The following is a 26,088-nucleotide window of genomic DNA, read 5'->3' on the forward strand; positions in this document are numbered from 1 at the left end:
TCAGCGGCAAAGTGTGGTTCCCCAGCCGGCGCCTCAGCATCTCCTGGGAGCTTGTCAGAGTGCAAACTCTCACCACGCCCCAGGTCTACTGAAACAGGAACTCTGTGGGTAGGGCCCAGAATCTGTGTTTAACAAGCCCTCAGGGGATTCTGCACGGGCCTCATAAGGGGCTCCTCAAGGTTAGGAACCACATCTCATTTATCTTCATATCTGTATTAGTTTCCTAGTACAGCTATAACAAATTGTCACAAACACAGCGGCTTAAAACAATACAGATTTATTATCTTATGGTTCTGGAGATCAGAAGTCCAAAATCAGTTTCCCTGGGCTAAAATCAAGGTGTTAGTACAGATGTGTTCCTTCTGGAGACTCTGGGGAGAATCCATTTCCTTGGCTTTTCCAGCTTCCAGAAGCTGCTCACATTCTCTGGCTTGTGGCTGCATTCCTCTGACCTCTAGTTCCATCATCACACTCTTTCTCTGACCTCTAACCCTCCCGCCTCCCTCTCGTAAGAACCCTTGTGATTACAAGGGGCCCACTCTGATAATCCAGGACAATCTTCCCATCTTGAGCTCCTTAACTTAATCACATCTGCAAAATCCTTTTCACCATGTATGGTAACATATTCACAGGATCTGGGATCAAGACGTGAACATCTTTGAGGGGCCATTATTCAGCTTCTGTCACAGAGCAGATTCTCAGCAAGGAGCTGAAGAAAGAATGAATGAGTGAGTGAATGAAGAAAGAAATCAGAGACAGAGGAAGCTTCACCCTCCCTACCCTGTGAGCCCTAGCCCACCTGTGAGCATCTGACCTGGTCCCCGGGGTGATGGGATCCTGCAGTGCTTCTCAGCACATCGATCCTTCAATGCAAGTGACTAGGTGCAGTGTATGTTGGGCAGGTGAGGCTCAAAACTGAGGCTCTACCAGCCAGGACGGAGCCCGGCAGGCGGCCCTCACCAAGCGCTGGGGCAGGCAGACCCGCCATCGGAAGTTGGGCTGTGAGGGGAAGACTGGGGTGCCAGATGGAGAGCTTGGTGTCTGGAGAACACACATTTTGGGGTCAAGTCCTTACTCAGCCATTTGCCAAGTGCACGAGCTTGAACAAGCCACCTCACCACTCTGCACCTCCCCAGTGACTTCGTCTGCAATGTGGGATGGCAACACCAGCCTGACCAGGTTGTCAGGTTGTCGTGAGAACCAGAGATAAGGCATGAAGTACCTGGCCCTGGAGGGATGAATGAGGGCAGGGATGGAGGGTGCAAAATGGGGAGCTGCAGCCAGGGCCTGGGCTGCGGTGGTGGAGCGGGTGCTGACTCTGCCTGGTTGCCTGGCAATTACCCAGAGGCCCCTGGCCCCCAGCCCTGGCAGTCCTGGGCGAGAGTAAGGCAGTCCATGGCCCTTTCTCTCTGTGCAATTGCTGACTCGCTTTACTCATTCATTACAGAGAACTGAACTCAGAGCGGGGAGGAGCCATAGGGGCCCCAATGGTCCAGAGGGCCTCCCTGTGGGCCCCAAGGTAGGGCAGAAAATACTCAGGATCTGGGTGAGGACACCTGGGCTCGGTCAGCTTTGCTGACCCTTTAAGCCTCAGTTTCCCCATCTGTAAGCAGAGATGATGCAATCCATCCCACCCCTCCCTTGGCCCTGGGTGGTGAGGACGTGCCAGGGAGGTGAAGGGTAACACGGGAGTGGACTGGGAGGACAGAGGGAACAGAGGGTGCAAGTAATAGGAAGAGGCTCTGCCTGGAGTCTTCTGACCCGGGGTTTGAAGTGAGCTTGAGAAAGGGCTGTTTGTCCTTAGTTAGACTGGGGAATATTATGATAAAGACATCAATGTTCTGTAATTAAGGATACTAGCTTGGGGCTAAATTAAATATTTACAGAGCCCTCAATTATCTTCTCCCTCTCTTTAGCAGCTCCCTCCCCACGCTAAAATATTTAGCAGGGATTTCAGGAGTATTCTCAAACCCAGCTGTCGTGCAGAAAGTTACTTGAGAGTGAGGGCGGTGGTGACCACTTGCTTTTAGCAGATTCCCAGATCTGTGTGTTAGAAGAGAGACATCGCACTTGAATCTTTAAAGGGCAAGAAAAACAAATAAATCATGTAGGCTAGGTCTGACACAGGCTGGACCCAAAGGGACTTTCTAGTATTCATTCAGAAACCACCTCGAAAATAGCTGCACAACAACTTTTGAGGAGGGAGAAACTCCAGCAGGGCAGAGGGCAATCTAATGCAGATTCAGCCTTTAATTCGTGGAAGTCACTTGCCCTTGTAGGAGTTCGCTGTTCCTACAATACCTAATAGATCTCTACATCCCTGTATTCTAATGTAAGAAATTGACTACAAGCATGCCCTATTTCCCATAAGTGGACCATTTCTCAAAGGCTCGATCCTGTGAAAGCCTCAAGATTGGCTGGCTAATGTGAATAGGAGTCATATTTTCAATGTTACCTGTAGGATATATGCTGTGGTGAACCTCAGAGCAGATGTGCTCCAGGGAAAATTGTATATATATTTAATTTTTGGAAATTGAAATGTACCCTCTGGTTCCCAAGGAAGACTGTAGCACAGCAATTGATGGCACAAACTCTGGACCAGTCCTGAGTCCTGGCTGTGTGACCTTGTATAAGTCACTACCTCAACTTTCCAATCTATGAAATGGGGATAAAGATAGACATGCCTCTTGATGAGTGTCAAATGAGGTTCCGTGTCTACAGAGCTCTGGGCACCTGGCCTGTAGTAAGAGCTTGGTAAACAGTGGTTATGACTATCACTTGAAATCCTCCTGTCAAAGTGAAGCCTTTTCGCTCTGCTAAATGTTTTGTGTAAATCTGGACTTCCGCGCCTTAAGCAGCCGGGTACGTCACAGGGCTCATCAGCTGACCCGAGCTGCCCTGCCCAGCCGGTCAGCCCCCAGGAGAGCACAGGGGAGCACTTCTGCCTCCACCTCTCACAGCTCCTGAGCTGGGTGGAGACAGAGATCACAGCAAGGCTTCTCCGGCCTTTCCTGAGAACAAACTTCAAAAGGTCCACACCCAGACTTTAAGAAAGCCTCAGGCCCAGTGCCAACCCCCCTCCTCCCTGGGGTCAGCACTCTGTCCCAGCCCTATTTCTAGAAGTGTCCTTGCCCATCCAGGCTGCCATTGAGGTGGCTGTGGATAGCACTGGGTCACCTCCCCACCTCAGGGGGTAGACCCCAAAACAGAGGGGAGGAGGCCCTTGCCTTTGGCTGAGACCCACCTGGGTTCAGCTCTCTGCCCTGCCTTTTACTAGCTATGAACCTAGTCAGGTGTTCCTGTTTGACCCTGCAGATATTCTTTTTTTTTTTTTTTATAAATTATTTATTTGTTTATTTATTTTTTGGCTGTGTTGGTTCTTTGTTGCTGCACGCGGGCTTTCTCTAGTTGCGGCGAGCGGGGGCTACTCTTCCTTGCGGTGCACAGGCTTTTTTTTTTCATTGCAGTGGCTTCTCTTGTTGTGGAGCACAGTCTCTAGGCGCGCGGGCTTCAGTAGTTGTGGCACATGGGCTCAGTAGCTGTGGCTTGCGGGCTCTAGAGCGCAGGCTCAGTAGTTGTGGCGCACGGGCTTAGTTGCTCTGCGGCCTGTGGGATCTTCCCAGACCGGGGCGCGAACCCGTGTCCCCTGCATTGGCAGGCGGATTCTTAACCAGTGCACCACCAGGGAAGTCCCCCCACAGAGATTCTTATCATTGGATAAAATAATGTGTGGAGGAGGTGAGGCTCAGAGGCTGAGTAACCTGTGAGCTCTCCCTTCCTCCGTTGCCCCATAAAGTGGGCACACTGAGTTAAAGAAGGCTGCCGGGAGTGGGTGTGCAGAGACAGGCGCTCATCCACAGGTGGGGACTGCAGGACCTTACCCTGCCTGTAAAATAGCTCTACCGCCCCAGCCCGAAGGCCACTGTTTGTCTGAAACTTTAGCTTCTTTCAAATGCTAATACTTCACGGTGGCAGCCCGCATTAGGACCTGTGCTCATTTACACCTGCTTTGAATAGGTGCCTTCAGGAGCCTTTCCTGATCGCAAGACTAATAATAATTACTATTATTATATACTCATACAAATATTTATTGCACAAACATATTACAACAATACCAGAAGTTAGAAAAAGAATCACCCACAATCCCAAACCTAGTAAATGGGCGTTTCGGTTTTCTTTCTTTTCCCCCCAGTTCCCCTGCAGCCCTTGTATGTGCACATATACAACTTTTTCACAGCTGGCCTCCGGCCCAGTGCAGTTTTACACTCAACACAGTATCATCGTCGCTCTCCCATGGTGCAATGGTCTTCACAATTGACTTTTAAAACGGGTGCGCTGTTGCTTACCAGCGCTCTAGAGCTGCACACGTAGGTTCCTTCATTTCCTGCTGTTAGAACGCTGAAACTTTGTTCAAAGAGCATTTTCATTCTTTGAGGATTATTCCCTTAGGATGCATTCTCAGGCATGGGATTGCGGGGTTAAAGGTGATGGATATTTGTGTGGTTCTTGAAATAGAGCTGAGTCCAGGTTTTGCCCAGAGCTTGCAGAGAGCTGGTGCCTGGGGGCTGAGAGAGAGCCGGGGGTCAGGGAGTGGGATCTCTGGGTTCACTGGGGGCAGTCAACACTTTTCGGGGGGGGGCAATCCTTATAGGCCGTTAGCCATGCAGGAGAGGCAGCAGCCTCAGGCTGAGAGCAGAAGCCAGAGGCTGCCCAGAGGAGCTCCCGTCTTCCCACCCCTTCTGGAGTGCTTGACTGCCCTCCAGCTCTGCAGCATCCACCCCCAGTGCGCCGCAGGCTCAGGGGGCTGGGAGAGGGAGAAACACAGGGAAGTGGTGAGCAATGAGCGGCCCAGAAATCAGGCAAGAAGTGCAAGTGCCATCGCTGCTGGGAAAATCCACCGCCATCGCTGGGCGCTGGAGCCGTCGGGGTGGGCTCCCCCTGCCCCCTCACACATTTATTTGTATTTATATTTGCTGCGTGCTGGGCCAACCCAGGGCACCTCGGGGCAGGACGATGAGGCAGACGTGGCCTTGGCTCGCTAGTCACTCCAGAGTCAGGCAGCCAAAGGAATTGCACTACCTGGGGGTCTGCACCCCGGTTGCACATCAGAATCACCTGGGGAGCTTTACAGAAGACCTCGGCCCACCGCCAGAGATTCCCATTGAATTGGTGGCTGATGCTGACATCTGGCCAGGGTTGAGAACCACTGGACCAGGTGTTACATTTTCCTGTTAGGGCATCTTTGGATGCAGGGACAGAGACCTTCTGAGGCTAGTAGGGGAAAACGAAGGTACCTTGTGGGGTAACAATGGTGCTTGCAAGGGAGGGTGGGCTAAGCCCCCTTCATAATCTCTGTGAGTGCCCTCCCCCCAAGCCACCCCAAGTAAAGCCCCCACCCAACAAAAACAGCACACTTGGGACTCCCCTGAAAAGGTGAGACCACGCCCTAACCTCCAGTCCCTGTGACTGTGACTTTATTTGAAAAAGGGGTCTTTGCAGATGTAACTAAGTATCCCGAGGTGAGATCATCCTGAATGCAATGACTGGTGTCCGTACACAAAGAGGAGAGGACACAGCGACAGAGGAGAAGGCCACGGGAAGACGGACGCAGAGACTGGAGTGATGCTGCCACAACCCCGGAACTCCCGCAGCCACCAGGAGCTGGAAGGGACGTGGACACACCCTCCTGTGGAAGCTTCAGAGGGAGTGCGGTTCTGCTGACGCCTACATTCGGGGCTTCCAGCCTCCCGGGCTGCGGGAGATTAAGCTTCTGTTGTTTGTGGTAATTTGTTACGGCAGCCCTAGGAAACTAATACCAGCACTGCCCACTTGTGTGAACACAGTGGCTGAAAGGAATGCTCTTCTAGAAGTTCCCATCAACCACACGCTCTCTCTGAGTGGCCATTTCTGCCTCTGTGAAAGGAGGCGAATGCTTCCAGCCCTGATGAGATGATGCGTGGGAAAGGGCCTCGTCAGCAGGGCAGCTCCGACAGTGTGCGGGAGATGCCGTGCCAGATCCGCCACTGCTGGGTGAGTCCTGGCACCTTTCCCGGCCTCAGTTTTCTCAAAGTGGAGCTGTAAGCCCTGACCTGATGACGCCATCACAGGCGAGATAAGAGTGGGGAGGGGCTCTGATGGCTTAAGTTAGGGTTGGGTGCAAGGGACCTGAGAACGCACAAGGGACCCACCTTCTGCTATTAAGAGGGGGTGAGGGTCTCTTTGGCACTGTTCTGCCTTCAGACAGCCTTTTGAACGAAGAGGACAGTCTGGGCCCACCCAGGAGGAGCTGGCTGGCCCCCTGAGGAGTAGGCACCTGGTTGGGGAAAGTAACTTCCTATACCTGCACCCTAAAAGCGCAGGTGCCAGGGAGGGGCAGAGGGAGAGATGGGAGACTCCAAGTCATATGGATGCGCGGGGCTAATCTCCCAAAAGGATTATATGAGTTACGTTTTATAAGGTGTCTGGGGCTTCCCTGGTGGTGCAGTGGTTAAGAATCCGCCTGCCAACGCAGGGGGACACGGGTTCGAGCCCTGGTCCGGGAAGATCCCACATGCCGCGGAGCAACTAAGCGATGCGCCACAGCTACTGAGCCTGCGATCCAGAGCCCGCGAGCCACAACTACTGAGCTCACACGCCACAGCTACCGAAGCCTGCGCGCCTAGAGCCCGTGCTCCGCAACAAGAGAAGCCAACGCAGTGAGAAGCCTGGGCACTACAACGAAGAGTAGCCCCTGCTCGCCGCAACTAGAGAAAGCCTGCGCGCACCAACGAAGACCCAACGCAGCCAAAACTAATTTAAAAAAGAAAGAAAGAAAGAAAGAAACCCACTGACCATTTCCCTTTATGTTGGGAGACTCTTCATCTTCCTTCTTTCGCTTCCCAAGCCGCACACCCAGAGGCCTGCAGGGGCCTGGAGTCTGGTGGGGCACTGCATCTCTGTTCACCTTCCTGGTGTCTGTGTATGGCTGGGATGTGGGGGTACCTGTGCCGGCTGCAGCTCCTACAGGGTGGGGACGAGCCAGCTCTAGGCTTCAAACAGCTCATGCCCCATTCTGCCTCCGAAGCCCATCGCTGCCACGGGCATCAAAAGAACGCACACACCCTTTGCCTTCCCCCTTCAAAGGCCTTCATATCCCATAGCTCATCTGGTCCCCCAGTACCCTTGGGAAGGCAGAGCAAGGATTAACGAGGGACCTGTCTGAGGCCACTCTGAATTCAGCATAAGCTGGGACTGGGATCCCCGCTCCCTTGTCAAGCTCTGGTTTGCACAGGATGACTGCCTACCTATTGGTACAGACACATCACTTTCCCTTCCAGAACTTAAGTCTGAGAGGACAAGCTAGTCTAGACTGAGGGGCACACGCACACACACCCCTTTACAAGATATGTAGCCACAGGAAAACCTAATAAGCCAGATGCTCAATAGCATGATTGAGGATCCATGAAAAAGGACCTTAGCGATCATCAGCTGCAACCCATTCACTGCAAATGGGGAAACTGAGGCTCAGAAAGGGACAGAGATTTGCTCCAAGTTACAGAGCTAAATGGAGGCTAGAGCCCAGGTCTCTGGACTCCAGGTCCAGTACTCCTGCCACTGCCTGCACACCTAGCAAACAAGGCAAGGCAGGGAGCAGAAGCTCAGACAGCCTGGGGCCACGGGTGGGATGCACCTCCACTTCAGTCTGGGAGTTTTATCCAAAGAGTGGACTTTCCTGAGTTCCTCTGGGAGGGGGAGGAGTGGGGGCAGGAAGTAGCTGCAACCTGTTCCTTCAGCACCTGGGAGTAGCCACGGAGTCTGGGTGGCGGGGGTCGGGGGGGTAATGTTTTTTCTTTGCCCTCTGTGTGCCTTTGACTCTTATCACCGTGTCCTCTGAGTGGCAGAGGTCCAGGCCCAGCACCTTCCAGACCTGGGGAAAGGGTGAGGGTGGCAAAGCACCCGCCTGCTGGGGCACTTCCGAGACGGCTGGGTGGAACTGATGACAGGGGCCCAGAACAGCCAGGAGCCTCTCCCACGGGGGAGAGTTCATGGTCGGGTGGGGCTGCGGGCGCCCAGTTGTTTTTTTCCCTGTGCTCCACCCCATGCATTCTTCCGAAGAGCAGGCTCAGCGGCCCTGCCCTCCAGGAGGCCTCGGGGCTCCCAGGTCTCTGCCCCTGAAAGTGGGGGTGGGCATGAAGGGCGTGGAAGGGGCAGGGGAGAGGGGGCCTATGGACACCCCCGACTCCACCTGGGCTCCGGGCTTGCCTCGCACCGCAGGTTGGCGAGTGAGGGGGCGACCCTCTGGAGGTCACGGAGCCCGGCGTGGCTGGCACACTGTTAGGTGCAGGCCCTACGATGGGACCTGTGCCCTGTCTTGGCTCCTCCCCCGCCCCGCCCCGCCCCTCCCGGCCCCGCCCCGCGCGGGGGGGTGGGCGGGGCCCGCGGGGAAGCGCGCCGACCTCCCAGCCAGGTGCAGCGCGGGCTGTCCGGTGGCGGACGCGGCTGGGAGGAGAGTTTGGGTCTCCTCCTGCCTGTGCTGCGTCCCTGCGCCCTCTCGGCCGGATGCCCGGGACACTCAGAACCCAGGTAACCGAGGGCGGGACTCTCCCGCGGCACGCGTCCTCCCGCCTCCCTGTCCACGCGCACCCCGCCTCGGCGGCCGCCCCCCAGGCTCCCCGGAGCCCGCCGGCCGCTCCCCGGGCGGCTCTTGGAAAGCTTGCGCCCGCAAGGCCGTGCACCGGACGGCGGCGAAATGCAGCCACTTTTGCCCCCGCGCCCTCCGCCCGGGAGCCGGTGCGGTGGGGTGGCCGCTGCCGGTGCACAGGGTCTCCGCTGAGATCGGTTGAAAGTTTGCTTTCTCGCTTTTCCCATCCTTCACTCTTCTGAGCGTTTGCGTCCCTCCCACGGGTCCCTCAGTTCCTTTAAAAATATGTATATATCCTTAGATGGGGACGGCAGAGTTGGCGATTTCTTAAGGGATGTTTACGTTTGTACTTCCCGCCTCCTCCGGCCAAGATGTGCGACAGGAGACTGGGCTGAGCCAGACAGGGTGCGGGTGAGGGGGCGGCCCTCTGCCGGGCGTGGGGTGGGGGCCGGGCGCCGTCTGGGCCCTGCTGATGTGGGTGCCCAGCCACGGGGAGTTCTGGGCTTCTGTCTTGTCTCCCGCAGGTCACAGCCCGGCGGGGCATCCTCGGCTCCCCCAGCACTCCTCGAGATGAGCACTGGGGAGAGGGTGGGCAGAGGCAGGGATCTAGAGCGACCTCTATAACCCTTGACGATTGGAACAGAATGGGCTTCCTCTTGCCTTGGCTGCGAGGAGGGCTCAGCTGTGTGTGGGAAAGGGGATGAAAGACGGTCCTAACCACGCAGAAGCAGAGAGGACAGGTGGGGGAGGTCAGGGGATCAGAGAAGAGCTAACAGCACTCACATGGACACTTCCTTGATTTCATCCACACCCCCTCCCCAGTTAACCGGTGAGGTAGTAGGTCTTATTCCATTGTCAGATGAGCGAAAAAGGAGGCTCCAAGAGGTTAAGTAACTTGCTGGAGAAAAGTGGTGGACCTGGACCACAAACCACAGTCAGATGGTTGGTTCTCCATTTTGCTGGGCCCCTGATCAGCAGGGGTTCATTTCTTCTCCCTCTCCCTTGAGTTTCTTCCCCTGAAAGGGGTAGGCCCAGAGAGTGCACCTCCAAGAAGAAATAAAATCTGGTCAGGAAGCTCCTCCAAGAGAGGGCCGGCTCCTTGCTAAGCTAGGAGGTCTGCAGGAGGCGAGGACCTGTTTTGTTCACGGCTGTAACCATAGTACTTGGCACTCGGAAGGTGCCCCACAAGAATGGAATGAATTAACCTGAAATAGCAGAGACTCTTTTCCAGCTGACGGATCTTTGCCCTTGGTGAACAGAAAGGGCATTCTGAAAAGTCAGACCAGAAAGGTGCCCAATGCCATCACTGAGGGTCCTTGAAATCCTTACCCCACTTGGTTCTTTTAAGCCAGTGAGCACATCCATAATCCCATGTGCCTTTCCAGACAGCCAGGCTTTCACCTTACCCCCAATCTACTTCTTGTCAGGCTAGGAGAAGCAGCAGGAAGTGGGTTCCATGCCCAACTTGGCCCTGCTCTAGGTTGGAGGCAGAGGACCCTTGGCCCATCTATACCAAAGTCTTACCCATCTCTCCAGGAAATCTTATTTGGAAACTCTAATCTTCATTGCCTCTTCCCTGATCCTTCCATGGGGCAATCATGGATTCAGGTTGGATCTATGGATTCATGGATTCAGGGAAGAGGACTTGCTTTTCTGAGCCTCAATTGCCTCATCTGTAAAATGGAGACAATAGAATCTGCATGGCTTTACACGAGAGTGTGTGGTCCAAAGGGCTCTGCAAGCTGCAAAGCAGACTGTGAGAGATGATTTTTCTTCCCTCACGTGTTTGTTAGCCTGACCTCCCCAGGTGGGCTGTATATTCCTTCTGGGAAGTGATCACACATCTTGGTATCCCTCTGAGAGCTCTCCTCATTGTGAGCACACAGTAGGTTCACAGGAATGGAAGAGGAATTGCTAAAATTGGTGAAAAATCCACCCCCACCCCCATGTAAGGAGAGGGGACACTCTACAATACAGGGGAGGGTCTAGGAGGGACGGGAGAGGTCTGAGATCCAAGACCAGGAATGAGTGGGAAGGCAGGGCGTAGCAGACCTTCCATGGCAGTGCCCTGAAGACTTTTGAGGCTCTGCCGGGAACCTTATAACCTTGGACTCCTTAGCAGATGTGGTGTCTGCTTTGGCCTGAGGACAGACCAGGACACCCAGAGTTGGCCAGTTCTGCTCCTTGGGGGAGACCACTGAGAACATAGCTGGGATTCAAGCCCCTGCACATCCCCACTCCCATCGCCCCGCCCACACACACACCACCGTTTCCTCCCCAGGGGTTTGTGCACGTAGGGCCCACCCAGCTTCCTACTGCCTGTTCCTGGCTCTTAACAAGAACCCAGTGGAGTAAGAGCTTTAGACACAGAATATCTCAGCTGGAATAAGCCTTAGAGGTCATATCTCTACACCCCTTCCCTGCTTTACTTTCCATAGCACATATCACCATCTAACATCTTGTATATTAAGAATATTGAAGAATCTTGTTTCTTGGCTGTCTTCCCTGTTAGAGTATCAGCTCCATGAGGGCAGGGCTTTCGGTCTGTTTTATTCTGCTCTATTCCCAGGAGTCAGAGCAGTGCCTGGTGTGCAGTGGGTGCTTAGTTAATATGCGCTGAGTAAATGAATACATCCAGGCCATGCTTCCTCATTGTACAGTTGGGGAGACTGAGGCCCAGAGATAGGAGTGACCTCTTGAAGACAGAGCTGGAGCTTTTCTTGATCGGACTCGAGTTAATTCTAAGCTGGGTCTCTGTCCCCTGCACCAGGTTGCTAGGGGTGCTTAGGAGCTGCCTTGGAAAGAACCTTCAGACCAGCTGCCTCCAGTTACTCAGAGGGGCAGCTCCTAGCTGAACAGATCACCATCCACATAGAGTGATTTGAGAGAGCAAAGGGGGGAGCGCTCCCGGTTAGACCCCCCATCCCCAAAAGAAACCTCCTAATGCTGCTTTCCAAAGATGGGTGGTGCCTCTATTAGTGGTGAAAACAGTGCCCGCTCCAGGCAGCCTTTTCAAATTCCCCCGGGGCACTGGACGACCCAGGCGGACAAGCCAAGTCCCTGGCAGCCCTGGGGAAAGAGGTGGAGCTTCAGATCTGCTGGGCCAAGGATAACAAACCAGTCTGAGAAGACGCCAACCAGATGTGTGGGCCAGGAAGAGCGAGGATATTATTCTGCCCAAGGCGCAGGAGAAAGTGGGGGGCTCTGAGGACTCACTTAGGAACCTGATGAGTGGTTTTCTGGAGCCCCCAAGAGCTTGAACTTCTGAGGCACTGTGTCAGGACAAGCAGGATGGAGAAGCTTGGGTGTGTGTATGGGCGGGGGGATAGGGTAGAAGCTGGAACTATCTATGGGATAGAAAATATGGGAGACACATCCACAAACACCAAGCAACTTCAGTCTCCCTCCCCACCCCATCATTCTGCTGGCCACTGTTGTTTCTGTAAAGGACTTTTGTCTGTGTTCTAAGGGAAAACTCTAGGCCGTGTGGAATTGATTGGAGGAAAAGATACCTATGGCAAGAAGACCTCCCAAAGAGGCTATTGCAGGAGCAAAGACAGGAGATGGGGTCCCTGGAGGTGTCTTTCCTCCTAACACTCACTGGGAATGTAGACCCTTCCTTCTTTCCTAACTGCTTGGAGGAGCAGGGTTACATTTTTTTTTTAATTTATGTATGTATGTATGTATGTACATATGTATGGCTGCGTTGGGTCTTCGTTGCTGTGCGCGGGCTTTCTCTAGTTGGCGGCGAGTGGGGGCTACTCTTTGCTGCCGTGCGCAGGCTTCTCATCGCGGTGACTTGTCTTTGTTGCGGAGCACGGGCTCTAGAGCGCAGGCTCAGTAGTTGTGGCGCACGGGCTTAGTTGCTCCGCGGCATGTGGGATCTTCCTGGACCAGGGCTCGAACCCGTGTCCCCTGCATTGGAATGTGGATTCTTGACCACTGCACCACCAGGGAAGTCCCCTGAGTTACATTTTTAATAATAGTAATAAGCATGCAATAAGTGCTAGTTGGATGCCAGGCACTTTTCTAAGCACTTTACTTGTATTAGGTAGTCCTTACAACAGCCATGAGGTTGAAACCGTATCATCTCCATTTTACAGATGAGGAAACTGAGCCTCAGAAAGGTGGCATAACTTTGCCCAAGATGACACATTCAGGGAGAGAGGGACCAGAATTAGTCTGGCTCCAGACCCTGCAGCCTTAGCCTCCATGCTATGCTGCCTCAGTCAGCCAAGTAGGCCACACAGACAGAGCCTGGAGGCCAGGGTGGTTGGCACACACGTGGAGACAGGGGAAGCAGCTTCTGTGCAGTCCCCCACATTAGATCCATAGGGAACTTTGGCGTTTTCCCTGCTATTGACCCCCAAATCTTCTCCCATTGGCATTGTGGTTTGCCACATTAAGAGCTGAAATTGATGTTGGGAGAGAGACTCCAGAAGTTGGGCTTTGAAGGATGTGTAGGAGTTTACCAGCGTGTTGGGAAAACTGGGGAGGAGTGGAGGCAGGGCAGGTGGAGGGAACAATGATAATGCTTTGCCTGAAGATATGAGTCCATAATAGTGACTTGTCCTGGGCTTACCTGGTGGCACAGTGGTTAAGAATCCACCTGCCAATGCAGGGGACACGGGTTCGATCCCTGGTCCGGGAAGATCCCACATGCCGCGGAGCAACCCAGCCCATGCGCCACCACTACTGAGCCTGAGCTCTAGAGCCTGTGAGCCACAACTACTGAGCCTGCGTGCCACATCTATTGAAGCCTGCGTGCCTAGAGCCCGTGCTCCGAAACAAGAGAAGCCACCGCAATGAGAAGCCCGTACACCACAACGAGGAGTGGCCCCCGCTCGCTACAACTAGAGAAAGCCGGCACACAGCAATGAAGACCCAACACAGCCAAAAAAAAAAAAAAAGAAAAAAAGTGACTCGTCCTGTGTCTGAGGCCACTGTAGCTCCCCTCCCCCGATTCTTGTCCCCCAACCACTCCTTATGGGCTCCCTTCCTGTGAAGAGGGGAGACCCTGACATGAGACATAGATTATGCATTCCTGTCCCTTGCCTTCTCTTTATTACCACCATCACTACAAGTCTGGTGGCTTTCAGCAATAGTAGATGGAAAAGTACGCCTGTTGTGACATGACATGAATCAGTCCTTCACAAATAATGGGTTTGCATTGTCAGTGCTAATGCCTGGACCTGTGCCCTAGTGTGTGGTCCACGGTGGGAGACATAGTGTTGGCTCCTGAGGGAAAAGGACAAGGGTGACTCTAGGTGTTATTCTGAAATTGTGCAGGATGGCAGCGAGGAGCCAACAGGTGTGAGAGATACAATCATTTTTGGCAGCTAGGGAAAAAGACAGCGTTCCCCCAAAGCAGTGATCCCAGGTGTGATTTCTGCCCATGCCCTGTCCTCTGACCCAGGGTTTATCTTGCAGAGTTGTCCTTTCTTCCGTCCTTGACACCAGACTAGGACCACCCCCAGAGAGCTCCGTGGAGAACTTGCGTGATGAATTTTGCCTAAGCCTCAAATGGGCATCTTGCCTGGACACACTGTAGCCCCTTAAGATATTCTTCCTCTTTGATTATGTGGGAGCCCTGTGGTCAGGATGACCTTGGTGGGATGCATTTGGAGCCAGCCAGAGGCACAGAGCCCAGCCATCACGGGTGTCTAGATCCCAGGGGCCTGAATTCGGCTACTCAGCCAGCTTGCCACCGGTCTTTGAGTCGGTCACTGGAGTCTGGGGAGCTGAAGGCCTGGTGTGGCAGGTGGGGGGCCCTGGATTCTAATTTTTTTTTTTTTAATGTACTTTTTTTTTTGTTGTCGGTGCTGCGTGGCATTCGGGATCTTAGTTCCCCTACCAGGGATTGAACCCCGGCCCCCTGCAGCAGAAGCTCGGAGTCTTAACCACTGGGACCGCCAGGGAAGTCCCCCTGGATTCTAATTCTGACACGATCTAACTCACAGTATGACTTTGGCCCTGTCCCTTCCTGGGCCCCAGTTTTCTCATCTGTAGAAGAGACAGCTTGGCTGAGATCAGGGACTGTTGACCTTTTGGACCAGATACTTCTTTGCTGCAGGGCTGTCCTGTGTTTTGTAGGATGTTCGGCAGCAGCCCTGGCCTCTACCCACTAGATGCCAGTAACACCACCTCTCACTTCTCTCCTGGCAAACAGCAGTGTCTCCAGACATTGCCAAACGACCACGGTGGGCAGAATCGTCTCTGGTTGAGAACCACGGGGTTAGATGGTCTCTGAAGACCCTCCCAGTGATTACCCTCAGGACCAGGAAGACACTTTTCTCTTTCAGCCCCTGTTTTGGAGATGTTGACTGTGTGAGAACAAGGAGCCTGTGCATGGGGTCTCCAAGGGCTTACAGGGTAGGATGTGAGCTATGAGAACAGGAAAGGCTCTGGGCCCAGTGGGCCTCTTGCTGAGAGCCAAGGCCAAGGTCTCTTTGCCTCCCAGGCCTTGGGTTACATAAGAAGGTAGGGGGCGGGGGAAGCAGGCCTGTGGTTGGCCCAGGCACTGAGGTCAGCAGCCTTCCAGCCAGTGACTAATCATCTCTACATGCCCTAAGGACTTAGCTCCTCCATGGTCCCCTCTCCCACCGCCCTGCGAGGGGACACAGGAAGTGAATCGGCCCACCCGCAGTGCAGAGGAAGGGGAAAGTGGAGCACAGCAGTGTTAGACCCAAGGGCCACACACCCTTACCCCAACCCACCCCTGGTTTTATTTTGTTTATTCCTCCCAAGTTAGTTGTTTATTAACCGCCCATGGAAGCCCCTTCTGACCTTGTTGCTTAATGGAAGGGTGAAGATTTATCTTCTCCAGGAATGGGAGGAGTTTTCAATGAATCTTGGAAGTAAATCACTGTTCTGAGGACAACAGGCTCAGAAATTTGGGGTAGTGTTAACCCAAAATGATTGGTTTGGGTTATTCATTCTTATAGTTCTCATTGAAGGAAGAGAGACTGCTCTAGATGGCAGGTTAGATGCTGAGGAAGGAGCAGGGAGTCAGACAAGCCCCCTGCCTCAGAACCCTGCTGTCTGGGAGGACAGAGGTCAGTCTGTAATTGCAGTGCCCAGAGGAGGGTCTGGTCAGCTCCACCCAGGGTGTGAGGTAGGGAATTGGGGATGGCGGGGGGGAGGGGGTGTGCATGGGGTTTTTTGGGGAGGTAATGGTAGCGTGCAGAGGGTTTCAACGAGGAGAGCTGGGTTTGGGTTTTGGTTTTTGCCTTTTTTTATTGTGGGAAAATATACATAACATACAATTTACCGTTTTAATCATTTCAAAGTATACAGTTCAGTGCCATTAAGGACATTCACATTGTTGTACAACCATCACCACCATCCAGCTCTGGAATTCTTTGCACTTTACAAAATCAAAACTCCGTACCCGTTAACTCCCCTTTCCCTCCTCCCCTCAGCCTGGTAACCACCATGCTTCTTTCTGTCTCTGTGAATTTGACTATTCTGGGTACCTCACCTAAGCAGAGTCTTACAACATGTGAGTTTTTGTGTCTGGCTTCTTTCACTTAACATCATGTTTAAAGGTTTATCAGTGTTGTGGTATACATCAGAATTTCCTTCCTTTTGAAGGCTGAATAATATTCCAGTGTGTGGATATCCCACATTTTGTTTATCCATCCATCTGTCGATGGACACGGGTTGCTTCCACCTTTTGGCTGTTGTCAGTAGTGCTGCTATGAACACGGGTGTACAAATATCTGTTTGGGTCCCTGCTTTCAGTTCTTTGGGGTGTATTCCCAGAAGTGGAATTGCTGGATCATATGGAAATTCTGTTTCATTTTTTGAGGAACCACCATACCGTTGAGGAATAGGTGTTGGAACTAGATCTTAAGGATGAACATGAGCTCTCCAGGCCTCTAAGTAGAGGAGGAGGGAGGAAAGAGGGAGGGGGAGGGCGGGAGGGCAGGAGACAAGTGGCACGGTGGTGTTTGTGCTTGGGGCTGGAGACGGGGCCCTGGACGGGTAGGGTGTGAAGGGGCTTGGACCAGGCGAGGAACTTGGGCTCCACGCTGTAGGCAGTGAGAAGCACTGAAGGGGGTTTTAATCAGGAAGTGTTACAGGCCTATTATCATCTTAGATGGACAGAGCTGGGAGTGATGTCACAGATGGTCTGGGAGGGAAAGAGGCTTAAGGCAAGAACCAAGTGGGAGAAAACTGGGTAACACTGGAGCCTCGTGGTTGGGGCGGGTGGAGGGAGCAGGTCTGGGGGGTGGGTGCGCTGCACAGGGTGCCCAGGTTTGTGCTTTGGCGCTGGGTGAGTGGTGGTGAGGCTGCCGATAAGCTTATAGTAGGAGCAGCTGGTTTGACAAGATGATGAGGGCATCTCCATTGGCTTGAAGGGGCCATGGAGCCACCTGGGTAGAGACAGGATTTGAGGGCTGTGCAAAGCTGGGCAGAGCTAGGTGCCATGGAATAGGGGGAGAAGCTGGTCCAGGGCAGGGAAAGGACCGCCATTGGATGGCACGGAGGACCCAGCAGAGTTGGAGGCCAGGACACAGGGAGACCTCTGCTCAGTACCGCTCAGTCCCTGCCCTGCGTATTTCATATCGATCCGCACATTTTCACTGCCAAGCTCAAGGCTCTGAGCTTGAGGCTGGGCACGAGAGGTGGCGATAGAGAGATAAACCCAAGCCAGTGACTTTAATTCATTTATTCATCCCATAAAGCTTAGAAAATGGAACTTGGCCAATACCTTTGCACAGTTAAATATTGACACAATTGGGATAGGTGCTATGCAGGAGAAATGGAGGAGGTTATGAAAGTGTGTCAGGGGACATGCTTAATCTAGGGCAGGGTTTCTCACATCGGCACTCTTGACGTTCTGGATCAGGTAATTCTTTGTCGTGGGGTCTGTCCTGTGTGTTGCAGGATGTTTAGTAACTTCCCTGGCCTCCACCCACGCGATGTGTAAGTAACCACACACACCCCATCCCCAGTTGTGATCAACAAAAATGTCTCTAGACATCATTGCCAAATGTCCCCTGGGAGGCAAAGTCACCCTCAGTTGAGAGCCATTTGCCTAGGGGCCAGGAGAGACTTCTTGAGAAAATGATGGTAATCTGAGTTCTAGAAGTTAGATAAGAATCAAGATAAAGCAGGGGTGGGGAGTGGAGGGGAATATTTGGGGCACAGGTAACTGTGTGCAGAGGTCCTGAGGTGGGAAAGAGTGAGGAGGCTGGGGGAGCCGATGAGGAAGGCTTCCGTTAGGTGGGCAGTGGTGGGGGCAGGGAAGAGCGGATGGATTCAGGGATACTCAGTAGGGAACACAGGCAAGGGAGCCTCCTGGGTGTGGAGGATGAAAGTGGCTGGAAGCTGGCAAGTTACATTTTGGGCCTGTTGGGTGAGCGATACCTGGGAGTCATCCAGGTGGGGCCCTGTGCTCAAAAGAGAGGTCTGGCTGGAGATGCACATTTGGGAGTGACATGCGTGTAAATGATGAGCTTAGCCTTGGGTAGACCAGATGGCCCAGGGGGAGTGTGTGGACCAAGAAGAGAAGAGCAGAGAGGAAGGCCTAGAAGTGAGCTCCAGGGGTGCCAGCATTCAGAGACGGAGCGTTGGGAGGTGTCCCAGAGAGGGAGCAGGGAACCCGGGGAGCCCGGTGCTGGAGGAGCCCGAGGATGCTGAAGGATGGGGGCCTAGCCTGCGGTGAAGTCTCTGGAGGCTTCAGGTAAGATGAGAACTGGGAAGTGGCCCCTGGATTTAGAGTCCAGTGGCTGCCACGGGGGAGGTCAGCCTGGGATCGCTGAGGAAGGCGCAGGAGGGGAGGGAGGGGGCTGGTAGATAGCTTTTCCAAACCAGTGTCAGCAGAAGGTGAGGAGAGAGCATGGAAATCAGAAGGGAAGTGCGTTAGGGAGGGTTTTGTTTTATTTGTTTAATCTTGCTTGTTTTGCCGCCCATCCTCCCTTTTTTTTTTTCTTAGAAAATAAAAGTACATGGTTCAGAATTCAAAAATTGTGAAGATTTCGCTGTGAAAAAGTCTCCACCCCCATCTCCCTTGGCCTCCCAGTGCCCTCCCCTCCTCAGAGGCAGCTTTACCAGTTTCTTAACATATTCTTCCAGAGATATTTCATGCACAGATCAGTAAATGCATATGTGGTCTTTCCCTCCACATGGTAGCAACACTCTATGCGTTCTTCTACCCCTGATTTGGTCTTTTTCCACTTAGCTCTCTTGAGAAGCTTCCAGGTCAGTACATGGAGAGCTTCTTCATTCTCCTTTACAGCTATATAATGTTCCATGATATGGATGGCACATAATTTATTTAACAAATCTCCTGTTTGGGGACATCACAGTGTCTCACTGAATCTCCTTGTGCTTCAGTCATTTTGCAGTGTTGGTGGGTGCATGTGGGGAAACGTCTCAGAAATGAAATTGGTGAGTCGGGTGGTTTGTATTTTGAAAGATATCAGCAGGTTGCTCTCCACAGAATTTATAAGAACGTACACTCCTACCAGTAGTGTGCAAGGACGCTCATTTTTCTACACCCTCCGAAATAGAGTGTTACCAACTTACTGATGTTTGCCAATCTGGAAGACAGTTTGTTTGTTTGTTTGTTTATTTATTTATTTATGGCTGTGTTGGGTCTTCATTGCTGCGCGCAGGCTTTCTTTAGTTGCGGCGAGCGGGGGCTACTCTTTGTTGTGGTGCGCGGGCTTCTCATTGCGGTGGCTTCTCTTGTTGCGGATCATGGGCTCTAGGCGTGCAGGCTTCAGTAGTTGTGGCACGTGGGCTCAGTAGTTGTGGCTCGTGGGCTCTAGAGCGCAGGCTCAGTAGTTGCGGTGCACAGACTTAGTTGCTCCGCGGCATGTGGGATCTTCCCCGACCAGGAATCGAACCCGTGTCCCCTGCATCGGCAGGCGGATTCTTAACCACTGCACCACCCAGGGAGGTCCCAAAGATAGTTTCTTGATGTAGTTTTAATTTGCATTTTTCTTGCTCTGAGGAAGGTTGAACATGTTTTCATAGATATAAGAGCCATGTGTATTTCCATTTCTATGAACTGTCTATTCATATGTTTTGCCCATTTTCTATGAGGTTATTGGCCCTTTTCTCATTGAATTAGAGGTGATCTTTGTGTATTAGGGGAAACTAGTCTTTTGTTGGGAATGTAAATTACAAGCATTTTCCCCCCAGTTAATCAAGGAAGTTTTTTGTTTTGTTTTTTTTTGCTGTTGCTGCTATGTTTTCAGAATTATGAACGCTGATGGGAGAGATTTGCCAGGGTGTGGGGTTCCCTGGCTCAGGGGTCCCTGAGGAAGCATTGGAGTGGGTTCCAGATTGAGAGCAGGATGGGAAACACCTCTGCTGTGTAACAGGCAGAAGGGCAGGTGGGAGGACGGTGCCGGTGCCAGGGGGTTGGTGGCAGCGAGTTTCGAGAGCAAGGGCAGCTAGCTGGATTCGTCCAGGCATGGGATTGTGTTAACAAGTTATCAGAAAGTTAGAGGGCAGGAGAACTTCTGTATTAGCGAGAGAGTGATCGGATTCATGAACGCTGACACCAGAGCAAGAGGAGGGGAAGTGAGTGGATGGGTGTCCTGTGTTTTCTTAGATAGTGTGCTTGTCTGTTTGGCATGCAGTAATCACCAGGCCAGGCTAACGGCCAACGTGGTGACATTTCCCCTGCGATCAGACCCCATACTCTGAAGCCCCTGCTTATCTCACTCTGTCACAAGCCAATATTTCCCCTGCCCTAAACCAATCCAGTGCCAGGTACCAGACAACTAGGGACAGCCCCGATGCCGCACAGGCCACTGGAACTGTTCAGACCAGCCAATCCCAAGCTGCTTTGCCATGCCTTTCCCATTGGAAACCCCAACAGAGGCTCTGGCCTTAGGCCTTCCCCTTGCTCCTGCTTCTGCCTCTTGACCAAAGCCTAGTGTTTCCCTTGTGGTCCTGTGTGCTGTGCTGTGTCCCCTTCTCTCGGGAAATGTAAGTAATACGTTCTTCTTTCAACGTCATTAGCCTCACCGTGTGCCATTCAGACACCTCCGTAAATTAAAATCCTATGGGTACAGTTAAGACAAGAGGGACCCTTGGACGGGACAGAGTGTGAGGGTGAGTAAACTGCAGGTCCCAGTGGGGCTCCAGAGCTGTCACCGTGTGAGTGGTTAAATAAGCAGGCTCTCAGGGTGGACTTCCTGGAGGAGGTGGCTGGAGATGAGGAGAGGCCTCGTGGTGGGAAGGGCAGGAGCACAGACTGGGAGGCACAGGGAACTGTGTGTGGGGGGCCAGGGGGGCGGGGGGCCGGGGTGATCAGAACTGGGAGGCTGGAGGAAAATATACAAAGAGGAGGTGCATCTGACCGTGTACGGGGAAGGAGGGAGCCGTGGGGTCAAAGATGCAGGCTGGGTCCTGTGGATGCTTCTTGAAGACAGTTTTTAAATTCCCAGTGTTAACTCCCTTTGTGAGTTCAGGGTGGGGCTGTGGAGCTGCAGATGGTGAAGGACCTGGAAATGACATGGGTCTAACCCAGCTCTGGCTTTTTGATGTCACATTAACGAAACCCTATCCCTGGATGAACTCAGCTATCTGCCTTCACTCCCGCAGCTTGCCCCCTCCCACCCCTGTCTGCCTGTGCCACCGCAGAGGTGTTCCCCTCCTGTCTCAAGTATCCCCACCATTTGGTGCTTTCTGCCTCCCCCATGAAAGCTCCCTCCTCCCTCCAGGAGCCTCCCTCCTCCAGGATCGGATGCTCATCCCTGGCAGCTGGTTCGTCCAGTGGCAGTGGATTTGAGAGAAGAATTCTTGAAGATCAAAAAGTCTTCAAAACATGGAGAATAGAGTAGTAATGGTAGAACGGTCGGTATTGGAGCTGGGGGCCCTGGTCCACACTGCCTCAAATCAGACAGAATCTGCGTGTGTGTGTGTGTGTGTGTGTGTGTGTGTGTGTGTGTGTGTGTGTGTGTGTGTGTGTGTGTGTGTGTGCGCGCGTGCTGGGGGAGGATTTGCCTATTCTAGTAATGCTGGTCTACCTCCCAGTCTTGTGTGCTCTAAGTCAGTAAATCCACTGGAAATTCACAAACACATGCACACTTGGCAATCACTCACGCTACCTTGCGATTTTTCTTTTATTGTTGCCTCCAGAGTTATTTACCTTTTTGAGAGTGGAATTTGTGGGGAAATAGCCTCACATTCAGCTAGTGTTTACCTAGTTCCCCTGAACTCTGAACTGGGCTGGGCGTTGTGGGTCTTGCAAGTTTGTTGTGTTTGTTCTGCTTCCCCGGCAAAGGCACGGTGTCCCCTTCTCCAATATGCTCTATCGCCCCAGATACCAGTGCAGAGAATGAAGGGAAACCAGCTGGGCTGTGGTTGGCAGAGATGACTTCTAGAAGGAGGAAGAGCTCAAGCAGACAGTGGGTCTCCTCGAAGGGGAAGGAGGCAGCAGGAGCCCGGTGAGGCCAGGTGAGGCCAGGTGTCCCCGGGGAGGTTGAGCATCGGTCCCCCTGGGGCGCAGGAGGACGGGTGATGGCTGCCCTGGGGGCGACAGGTGAGCCCCTGGGAAAGGATGGGGCAGGAGACGGGACTGGGGGGGGAGGAGGAGAGCCCCTTTGCGCTCTGTCAACAGTGTCGCAGCCTCTCTGCCGGGAGGGGAGCCCTGGGGGGCTGCGTGCGGGCTGGATGCGCTGTGACCTTGCACTTCTGGGAGGGACGGTGAGGCTTTGAAAATGCTTCCAGCTGGGCGGTTGTTGTCCCCTCAAGCATCCTTCAGTGGCCCTCAGGGCAGGAAACAAGTGTTTTCCCAGATCAGGACCCAGTAATGCTTCTCGCTGGGGTCCTTTCTTGTGATGGGTGGAGCTTCGGAGCAGCAGCTTTGAGAAGGGTGCCAGTAGTGGGGGAGGGGGGGTGTCCGTTTCTGAAATATGGGACGTCAGTGGTTTATTTCTTAGATGCTTTTGGTACACGTCCTCTCTAGAACCGGACCGGTGCTTTAAGAAAAGTTGTGATTTAAAAAAGCAGTTGTGTGAAGGATGACGAAACATCTGGCTTAAGCATGAGGCGGGGCGGGGCAGGGAGTGGGATTCGGGAAGAAGGGAAAGTGGCTGTTGCCCTCCTCCCTCCCCACTCTTGGTCTGGTTTGGTTTAATCTTCACCGTCCTCCCAGGGACAGTTCCTCCGAGTCCAGCAGGTACCCGGCTGCTAGAATGTTGCTTCTAGGTTGTCCCTTAGCAAGGCTGGGGGCTTCTGGACTTACCCTAGGACCACCTCGCTGGGTGACCCTGAGCAGGCCTCCTAACATCTCTGGGCCCCGGTTTAACACCTGGCTTCTCTTCTGGAAGTATCAGTTTTGACCTTTAGGTACCTTGTAGGCTCTTTCTAATGATCAAGTCTTTGCTTACCACCCTTCAGATTTCCATCAGGGCCTGAAAGAACATAAGGGGAGTCTGAGGAAGTGAAGTCCAGTGGTCAGGCTCTCACGGGCAGCGGGCCAGGGAGGGAGGGGAAGGGAAAGGGAGGCAGCCTCTGCCCGGGCCTCCACCCGACCGACCTGGGTGTGCTGTGAATACCCCTCCTTGTTCGAAGGCCTCAGATTTGACTTTCAAAGGGAAAACAGCCTGTCCTGATAAAGTGGGCCTTGTTCCATGCAAGGCAGCTTTGTTTGGGCTCCCGGGCTCAGTTCATGTATCCCGCCGGTGTGAGGAGGACAGAGTCTGGGCAGGGTCTCTGTGGGGCTAGGTGATCCCTGCTTTGGGAGAGCCAAAGGGTTTCACACACTTGGTGGTGCCCAGCCGTGCCTTCGCTTCCTGGTACTGGCAGGTATCACCACCTCCGCTTTCTCACACTGGGATGTGGAAACTGAGGCCCAGAAGGTCACGCAGCTCATGCGGGGTCACCCGGGCCACCCAGGGCAGCTCAGTCAGACTTGACCAGGTCTTCTGACTCCTTGTCCAGTGCTCTCTTCCCACAAACTGTTTATGATGGACACTACACAGCTGGGTTCTCTGCCCCTTCGTTTCACCCCTCATGCTCGGATTTATCCCCCTGAAGTGCCAACTGCCACCAGTTAGCGTGGAAATGAATTCACTTTGTGCAGGAAGGAAGATCAGGGACTTGGCATGAAAAGTAAGAGGGAAAAAAAATTCCTCCGATAATTTCCGCTACTCCCCATGACACCTCTCCTCTCCCCAAAGCATCAGCATGTTCCTCAGGCCCTTCCTTAAAGGCCCAAAGAAATGAATCTCTAATGGTAAGATTTCTAGCCTCATAGTATGGAGGTAGCCCTTGACTCAAACTGCAGAGGTGAGCATTTTGCCACCTCCTTGTGTAGATGCCAGTGCAGTCTGACATTCCTGGGCCAAGAAATAAAGGGACCTATCTCCAGGCGTGTTTCCACCTTGATGGTACTTCCTGCTTCCCAGGGCTCTGTGGGACACTGTGGGGACGTGATTGGGAGAGGTGTTTTAATCCTGGAAATGATTTTTTCCTTTCTCACTTTTCGTACAGAGGCCCAGCTTTCCATGCCTGGGCAGAGTGAATCACTGCCCACAGAAACCAGCGACAGGTGGGGCTTTGAGGGTCAGGAAGGGATGGCCAGGGACGGCTGCAGCCAGAGTCCGCACCCACTGTCGCCTGCTTGCTGATCCCACGCTGCTGCCTGTGGTGGGCCCTCTCGGGTTCTGGGCCGGCCTCCGGGCAGGGGTGCAAGGCCAGCCTGGAGCCTCAGAGGTGGGCTGGCAGCAGAGGCCCAGGCAGGGCGGGGTTAACTGTTTACAACTTCCCGAGCTCTGGCTGCTCCTTCTTGGGGGCTGATTTGAAGGCACCTATTATTCCCATTCTTCATGGGGTTTTGCATAATGCATTTTTCCTCAGCCCTTAAAAAAAAAGCCTGTGCTTAATAATACTAGAGTAATGACCTTGTGTCACACTTCAGCCACTGGGGCTCTTAATCCACCGCTGCCTTCAAATATTGTGAAATGTGTTGCCTCTGACATTGGTTAGCAGGAAAAATACCGTGGCAGCGAGGAGGAAGGAGGATCTGTTTTGCGGTCTACCTTGCAGCCTGCAGCAGCCCAGCAGAAGAACATCCTCTGTCATAACAATGTCGTACGGGCAGGTGACTTTCTGCACGCCTGCTGTGCACCAGGGCCTTACACATGGGCTCTTGTTAATGCTGGAGACAGACCAATGGCGTAGTCACTCTGGGGATTATAAAAGCACCCACCCGGAGGCAGATTGTGAAAATTCAGTGGGGTGTAAAATGCCCATAAGGGTCTTGGAATAGACCAAGTGCTCAGAAAGAGGGATTTCAAATCAATGCCATCATCGCCATTTACAGAGGAGGAAAGTGAGGCCTAGAGAGACCTCAGGACTCAAAGCCAGGTCCACCTGACTCCAGGGCCCAGACTCACTCATCACCGATGGGAATAATTGTATGTTACAGAGCTGCCCCCGCACCCCCCACCCCACTGTCTGAACTCCTCATTGGCTGTGGGGCCACTTGTAAAGTCATGTGGGCCCTGTGTCCTTCCCCTTCCCACTCTGGGCCCCATGTCCTTCTCTGACCCCCAATGTCCTCTAGTCTCCGCTGAAGGTCTGGGCACATGCCAGTCTCCTGCCCGGTCCATGTGACCTCCTTCCTCCTGCCAGTTCACACCTCCCTGGCTCCTTGGCGGCCCCAGACCATTTCCCCCTTGCTTGTGGGGTGTGTTCTTTGGGTAATAATTACATGAAATGGCTCACTTGCCAGTTAGATCAGTAAATAATTCCCCCCAGTCCTAGTGGGTGAAGCTCAGAGTTAATGATTGCCAGGAAAGCTTCTCAGGATGCAGATCATCTGAGGAGGTCACGCTGAGCTTGATGGCTGGGAGGAGGGGTGCACCCAGGGGCGCCTGTGCCCCCCCTCCCTGCCCCCTGCCCCCTGCCGTCCTCCCATCTCTCGTGTCTGAATTCAGCACCAGCAGGCCTCCCTGTTCGCAGCCAGCCCATTTCCCCACGCGGGGTCTTTGCTCTAAAGCTCGTCTCCTTTCCCCTCCTCTCTGCCGGAGCAAGTACTACCCCTCATTTGGGGTCCACTTCTAGCGCTGCCTCCCCCCAGGGGCCTTCACTGACTGTCCTGACATCCTTGCTCTGGGCCCCTTCTCTGGGCTCCTCGGGGCCATCGGGCAGGTCTTTTCTGAGTGCTCCCCACCATGTCAGGGGCAGTGCTTGGTTCCGGGGACCCAGCAGTGGGCAAGGTGGGGTTGGACGTGCTCCCGGAGTACCCACACAGCTTGAGGTGCGGCAGGGAGGCCCCGAGGACCTGGGGGCAGTGGGCAGGTGAGGGGCACTGGAGCCTGATGAAGTGGGGCTCGGGCAAGGATGAGGTGGAACTTTCCGGGCAGACACGGAGTGAGGGCAAAGGCATCTCGAAGCCGAGGGAGCGGCGTGTACTAAGTACAAAGGCATGATCTGGTGGCTGGATGGGTGATGCCTCACCTGCGGATGTGTGGCATTCGAGGCACCTAGGA

The 26,088-nt window shown here is 53.5% G+C and overlaps 1 protein-coding gene across 4 annotated transcripts in view; it reads left to right on the forward strand.

Annotated features, from left to right (window-relative positions):
- Positions 1-8,470: 8,470 nt before the first annotated feature.
- The window catches only part of PAQR5 (progestin and adipoQ receptor family member 5), an 89,052-nt gene continuing 71,434 nt past the window's right edge, over positions 8,471-26,088 (forward strand). For 2 of the 4 annotated variants that reach the window (XM_068554620.1, XM_068554594.1), the window contains exon 1: positions 8,471-8,562. The gene's annotated coding sequence lies outside the window, so the exon portion shown is untranslated. Of the gene's footprint in view, positions 8,563-15,622; positions 15,676-21,887; positions 22,046-26,088 lie in introns of those variants that run through there. The other 2 variants (XM_068554611.1, XM_068554602.1) reach the window with 2 other exon arrangements.

This window comes from Eschrichtius robustus, chromosome 1, assembly GCF_028021215.1.
Source record: "Eschrichtius robustus isolate mEscRob2 chromosome 1, mEscRob2.pri, whole genome shotgun sequence".
In the NCBI taxonomy this organism is placed as follows: Eukaryota; Metazoa; Chordata; class Mammalia; order Artiodactyla; family Eschrichtiidae; genus Eschrichtius; species Eschrichtius robustus.